The sequence below is a fragment of the Chiloscyllium plagiosum genome, chromosome 12 (assembly GCF_004010195.1).
Source record: "Chiloscyllium plagiosum isolate BGI_BamShark_2017 chromosome 12, ASM401019v2, whole genome shotgun sequence".
Taxonomy (NCBI): Eukaryota; Metazoa; Chordata; class Chondrichthyes; order Orectolobiformes; family Hemiscylliidae; genus Chiloscyllium; species Chiloscyllium plagiosum.
In genome coordinates this window covers 87,255,377-87,261,960 of record NC_057721.1, presented here as the reverse complement: position 1 = coordinate 87,261,960, position 6,584 = coordinate 87,255,377, and the positions used below count along the sequence as shown (strand labels likewise).

At 44.6% G+C, this 6,584-nt stretch overlaps 2 long non-coding RNA genes across 2 annotated transcripts in view; one reads left to right on the top strand and one right to left on the bottom strand.

Annotated features, from left to right (window-relative positions):
- LOC122555461 overlaps window positions 1-6,277 on the top strand; it is a 7,503-nt gene extending 1,226 nt beyond the window's left edge. Inside the window, exons 2-3 of the long non-coding RNA XR_006313282.1 lie at window positions 2,184-2,416; window positions 5,965-6,277. This is a non-coding gene — a long non-coding RNA (uncharacterized LOC122555461). The remainder of the gene's footprint in view (window positions 1-2,183; window positions 2,417-5,964) is intronic.
- The window catches only part of LOC122555460, a 22,452-nt gene continuing 16,145 nt past the window's right edge, over window positions 278-6,584 (bottom strand). The window contains exons 2-3 of the long non-coding RNA XR_006313281.1: window positions 6,277-6,376; window positions 278-303 (exon numbers count right to left, since the gene is read on the bottom strand). This is a non-coding gene — a long non-coding RNA (uncharacterized LOC122555460). The remainder of the gene's footprint in view (window positions 304-6,276; window positions 6,377-6,584) is intronic.

The window sequence follows — 6,584 nt, the reverse complement described above, 5'->3', positions numbered from 1 at the left end:
AGGGAGGAGAGGGTGGAGTGGATAGGTGGAAAAGGAGATAGGCAGGTAGGACAGTCATGGGGACAGTGCTGAGCTGGAAGTTTGGAACTGGGGTGAGGTGGGGGAAGGGGAAATGAAGAAACTGTTGAAGTCCACATTGATGCCCTGGGGTTGAAGTGTTCCGAGGCAGAAGATGAGGCGTTCTTCCTCCAGGCGTCTGGTGGTGAGGGAGCGGCGGTGAAGGAGGTGAACCACCATGTTCTCGGCAGAGTGGGAGGGGGAGTTGAAATGTTGGGCCACAGGGCGGTGTGGCACTGCACCACCCTGAAATAAAGGAAGTACCCAGTGTGTTCTTTCTATATTTTCTAATCAATTCATTCACATTCTGTGCTTTATGATTCAGTGATATACGATTTTGAGCTATACAATTCAGTGCGGTATGATTCAGTGTTGTATGATTCACAATGTCTCTATACTCTACTCCTCAAACAGCAGCTTCACAGAATTTGATGAGTATTTGAGTGTCTTCTGGCCATGAGTTTCAATAGGAGGGATAATTTACCAAAAGGAAATGGGCGACTTTGTGATCTGGGCACAGTCATTCCCTGAGTTATGTTCGTAAATCAAAGTTAATTGTGTGTTCAGAAATGAATGATTTAGAAACATAGAAAACTGGAGCAGGAGTAGGCCATTGAGTCATTTGAGCCTGCTGCATCATTAAACGCGCTCATGACTGATCAGCCAACTCAGTACTCAGTCACATGTTCCCACTTCCCCCCTCCCCCCAATACTCTTCAACCCCTTTAGCCCCAAGAACTATACCTAGCTCCTTTTTGAAAACATTCATTGTTTTGGCCTCATCTACTTTCTGTGGCAGAGAGTTTCACAGGCTCCCCACTCTCTGGGTGAAGACATTCCTCCTCACCTCAGTGCTAATTTGTTTTCACTCGTGGGGCCTGGGTGTCACTGGTAGGTCAGCATTTATTGCATGACTCCAGTTGCTCTCAAGAAGGTGATGGTGAACTGCCTTCTTGAACCACTGCAATCCATGTGGCCTAATAGCCTACTCCATAACCTGAGACCATTACTCCCTGGTTCTGGAATTCCTGGTAATTGGGAACAGCCTTGCTGTGTTTACCCTGTCTCGACCTGTTAGAATTTTATAGGTTTCTAGAAAATCTCCCTCATTCTTCTGAACGCCAGCAAGTATAGTCCTAACGGATCCAATCATTTTTGGGCTCAATGTGTTTTCTCATTACACACTGAGGGTGAGGGTGGGGGTGGGGCTGGGGGAAGGTGATTCTTGTTTTGCTTTGGAACCTGTGCTGTAATAAAGCAGAAGCAGGTGAAGGTCACAAATCAGGCAGAGACTTTGGCCATGTGTCGATTCCAGATATCTCACTTGTAACCATCCACTCCTCTCCTCTGGAAAATGCTCTAACCTATTAATTATACACCAATGTGATAATATTTACAGCTCAGTGTCACTGCAAAGAGCATTAACACTTACTGATATCCTGTAGGTCAAACCAACAGTTGATTAGAGACCCCTTGCACACATGCCATGCACTTGGAATGTTGTCTTGAGGGTAATTGTTCAAACTCGATTGTCCCTGGATTAAATGTTAATTTGGACCATCAGCAGCTTTGTCCTTCAGCCAAATCGCTATTAAGACTTTATTTGGAAGTGCTGGTGTTGGACTGGGGTGGACAAAGTTAAAAATCATACACACCAGGTTATAGTCTTTGTTCAGTATATCACTTTAATTGCATGTCACTGATCTTGCTATAATTTCTGTGTTTTATGATTCTGCCTCACTAGTTACCTGATGAAAGAGCAGAGCTCTGAAAGCTAGTACTTCCAATTAAACCTGTTGGACTATAACCTGGTGTTGTCTGATTTTTATTTTAACTATTAAGACTAATTAACAGGAGTAAAATGTTAGTTTGTGGACATCGGTAAAGAACAACATCACTATTGACAGATTCGATAGATCTGCATTGACAGCGATAGATGTTCTCTGACCAACTCTGAACGATTGACAGTCAGTATCACTCAGTGCAAACATAAAGTATGATAGGATGAGACCCAGAGCAACAGAACTGTGGAGGTTACAAAACAATTACATTTACAGTTACTGGAGAAGCGTTGCCTACATCATAATTTAATCATAATCCTATTGCGACTATTCATTATCCACCAGTTCGGGAAAGTCTCAAGGATGTTAATTGACCCAGTAACTCGAGGATCACCACATCACGCAAGGGGAGAAGGTTATGGTAACCTCAGCCAAAATGGAAATGGAATACACACTTGGCATTGTTAACCAGCTGTCTCGCCAACTGAGCTAACCAGCCCTCAAAACTTCTGCAGTTGCAAATGATACTAAGTGGAAATGTGAGAATGAATCCTTATGAAGCATCTTCAATCAGAGAGGTAAAGTCATTGAGGAAATAAAAGAGTCATCAGATGGAATATGATATAGGGAACTGTGAGGTTATCCACTTTGGCAGGAAAAGCAGAAATAGGGAACATTTATGAAATGGTGAGAAATGGGGAAGTGTTAAATTTCAAAGGGACTTGGGTGCCCATGTTCTTGAGTCACTGAAAGTGAATGTGCAGGAATACGGTGTAATTACTGAGGACATGATATTAAAAATCACACAACACCAGGTTATAGTCCAACAGGTTTATTTGGAAGCACTAGCTTTTGAAGTGCTGCTCCTTCATCAGGTGGTTGTGGAGAATAAAATTGTAAGACACAGAATTTATAGCAAAAGTTTACAGTGTGATGTAACTGAAATTATATATTGAAAAAGACCTGGATTATTTGTTAAGTCTCTCATCTTTTAGAAAGACCATGTTAGTTTCAGTTCTTTCGTATGTAAATCGCAAAACGTTTTTTAAAAGTTACATTCTCAAGTGAACTTTAAAAATTGGTGTCATGTCAGTCCAGATAATGTATTGAAGGTGCAAGCTGCCCTGTGTGAGACTCTGTGCCACAATGGTCAGACTGATTCTAATCTAAAAAGCAGATTTACAGAATCTTACATGGATTAATGCAGTTTTTGAGCCAAGTAAAATGTAATTCTGCAAGTACAAATTCACCCCACAAACTTGTATGTGTATGTGTGTGTGTGTTGGGGGGGCTTATGAGTGTCTGTGACAGAGTGCATGTATGTGTGAGAGTGTGAGTGTGAGAGAAGTATATGTGTGAGTGTAAAGGGGTATAAGTCTGTGAGAGGGTGTGTGGGAGTGTATGTGTGAGCGTACAAGAGAGGGTCTGTGTGAGTATGTGTGTCTGTAGGAGAGTGTGTGTTTGTGTAGGTGTGTGTGTCCATCTGTTTGTGTGTGTATAGTGCAATGGGGTCACCTGTAGTGTGACATGAACCCAAAGTCACGGTTGAGGCCATCCCCATGGATACCAAACTTGGCTATCGACCTCTGTTCGGCTATTTTTCGTTGTTGCCTGTCCCGAAGTCCGCCTTGGAGGACGGTCACCTGAAGGTCCGAGGTCAAATGTCCCAGACGGCTAAAGTGTTCTCTGACTGGGAGGGAACACTCCTGTCTATTGATTGTTGTGCGGTATCCATCCATCCATTGCTGTAGCCTCTGTTTGGTCTCGCCAATGTACCATGCCTCAGGGCATCCTTGTCTTCAGGGTATGAGATAGACAACGTTGGCTGAGTCACATGAGTACCTGCCATATACATGGTGAGAGGTATCACCATGCATAGTGGTGGTATCCATGTTGACACTCTGACACGTCTTGCAGTGCCTACCGTGACAAGGTTGTATGGGCGGCACGGTGGCTCAATGGGTGGCACAGTGGCTCAGTGGTTAGCACTGCGCACTCACAGCACCAGGGTCCCAGGTTCGATTCCAGCCTTGGGTGACTGTCTGTGTGGAGTTTGCACATTCTCCCTGTGTCAGCGTGGGTTTCCTCCGGGTGCTCTGGTTTTCTCCCACAGTCCAAAGATGTGCAGGTCAGGTGAATTGGCCATGCTAAATTGCCCATGGTGTTGGGTGCATTAGTCAGAGGGAAATGGGTCTGGGTGGATTACTCTTCAGAGGGTCGGTGTGGACTTGTTGGGCCGATGGGCTTGTTTCCACACTGTAGAGAATGTAATCTAATTGTCCTGAAAGCTGGGCAGTTTGCTACGAACAATGATCTGTTTGAGATTTGGCAGTTGTTTAAAGGTGAGAAGTGGAGGTGTGGGGAAGGTCTTGGTGAGGTGCTCATCCTCATTAATAATGTGCTGCAGGCCGCGAAGAACATGGCATAGTTTTTCAGCTCCTGCGAAGTACAGGACAACAAAGGGTACCTGTCAGTTGCAGCTCGTGTCTGTCTCCTGAGGAGGTCATTACAGTTCTTTGCTGTGGCACATCGGAACTGGTGGTCGATGAGTTGAGCATCAAACTGAGTACGCCGTTCGATGCTCAACTCATCGACTGCCAGTTCCGATGTGCCACAGCGAGGAACCATAATGACTCCTCAGGAGACAGACACGTGCTGCAACTGACAGGGTACTCTTCGTTGTCCTGTATTTCCCAGGAGCCGAAAAACTACACCATGTTCTTTGCAGCCTGCAACACATTATTAATGAGGATGAGCACCTCACCAAGACCTTCCCCACAACTCCACTGTTTGCCTTTAAACAATCACCAAACCTCAAAGAGATCATTGTTTGTAGCAAACTGCCCGACCTTCAGGATAATACCCTACAACCTTGTCACGGTAGATGCTGCAAGACATGTCAGAATGTCAACGTAGATACCACCATTACACCTGGGGACACCTCCCACCATGTACGTGGCAGGTACTCATGTGACTCAGCCAACGTTATCTATCTCATATGTTGCAGGCAAGAATGCCCTGAGGCATGGTACATTGGTGAGACCGAGCAGAGGCTACGGCAACGGATGAATGGGCACAGCACAAAAATCACCAGACAGGAGTGTTTCCTCCCAGTCAGGGAACACTTCAGCGGTCCAGGACATTCAACCTTGGGCCATTGGGTGACAGTCCAAGGTGGACTTTGGGACAGGCAACAATGAAAAGTGGTGGAGCAGAGGCTGATAGCCAAGTTCAATACCCATGGGGATGGGTTCATGTCACACTACAGGTGACCCCATTGCAGTATACACACACCCAGGCACTCACACACACTCCGACAGACAAACACATTCATGCAGATCCTCTCTCATACACTGACACACACACTCCCACACACACCCTCTCACAGACGTATACTCCTTTACACTCAACACATACACACTCTCTCTCACATACAGTTGTAACCCCCCTCGACACACATACACATACAAGTTTGTGGGGTGAATTTGTACTTGCAGAATTACATTTTACTTTGCTCAAAAAAATGCATGAATCCATGTAAGATTCTGTAAATCTGTCTTTTTAGATTTAGAATCAGTCTGACCCATTGTGGCACAGACAGTCTCACATAGGGCAGCTCGCACCTTCAGTACATTATCTGGGCCGACATGACACCAATTGTTAAAGTTCACTTAAGAAAGTAACTTTTTTAAAAAAAAGTTTTGCAATTTACATATGAAAGAACTGAAACCAACATGGTCATTCTAAAAGATGAGAGACTTAACAGGCAATCCAGGTCTTTTTCAATATATAATTTCAGCGCTCTAAAAGCTAGTGCTTCGTAATAAACCTGTTGGACTGTAATCTGATGTTGTGTGATTTTTAACTTTGTACACCCCAGTCCAACTCCAGCATCTCCAAATCAGGAAATGATATGTTAGCCTTTTATTACTAAAGTTTGGAGTACAGGAGCAAAGATCTTTCTCTGTACTTACGTAGAGATTTGGTGAGGTCTTCTCAAGGCCAGTTACTGATGGGCAACAAAAACTGGTCCAGTCAGGAGGCTCCACATCTTGTGAATTAACAAACATTAAAGAACCTCACCTGAAGTATTGAGTGCAGTTTTGATCTTTTTACCAAATAACAGACATGCATGCCTGGAGAGAGAGAAGTGTTCATGAGCTCATTCCTGCAATGGGGGAATTGTCCATGAGGAAACATTAATTTGCTGGGAATACATGTTTATGCCGAAGGACAATGTGGAAAAGGGGAAGATATGGAACAGTTTGGACAATTTTCGGATTGGACAGGGTTCACTATCACCATGGTTTCTTGGATTGGAGTCATCAGTTTAATGTGTCTTTTGGTTTACCCACTGTCCATTGACAGGGACTGCATTGATGTCTGAGGAGTCGTGAACAGTGCTGAACAATTTACAATCGTCGGCAAATATACCCACTTCTGACTTTATGATGGAGGGAAGATCATTGATGGAGCAGCTGAAGATGGTTGGACACCAGGACACGACCCTGGGGAACTCCTGGAGAGCCATCCTGGAGCTGAGATAAACACAAACATCTTCCTCTGTGACTTTAACCAGCAGAAAGATTTCCTGTACCACTCTCACTATTGCTTGCGACACTTTTACACATTTGCTCTCACCACCTCCCACTACAAAAACACTGCCCCACCTCTTACCCCTTGACACAGTCTCTCCCGCCTCTCTCACCCCATCAATACAATGCCCCCCAACCTCTTCTCCCCCTT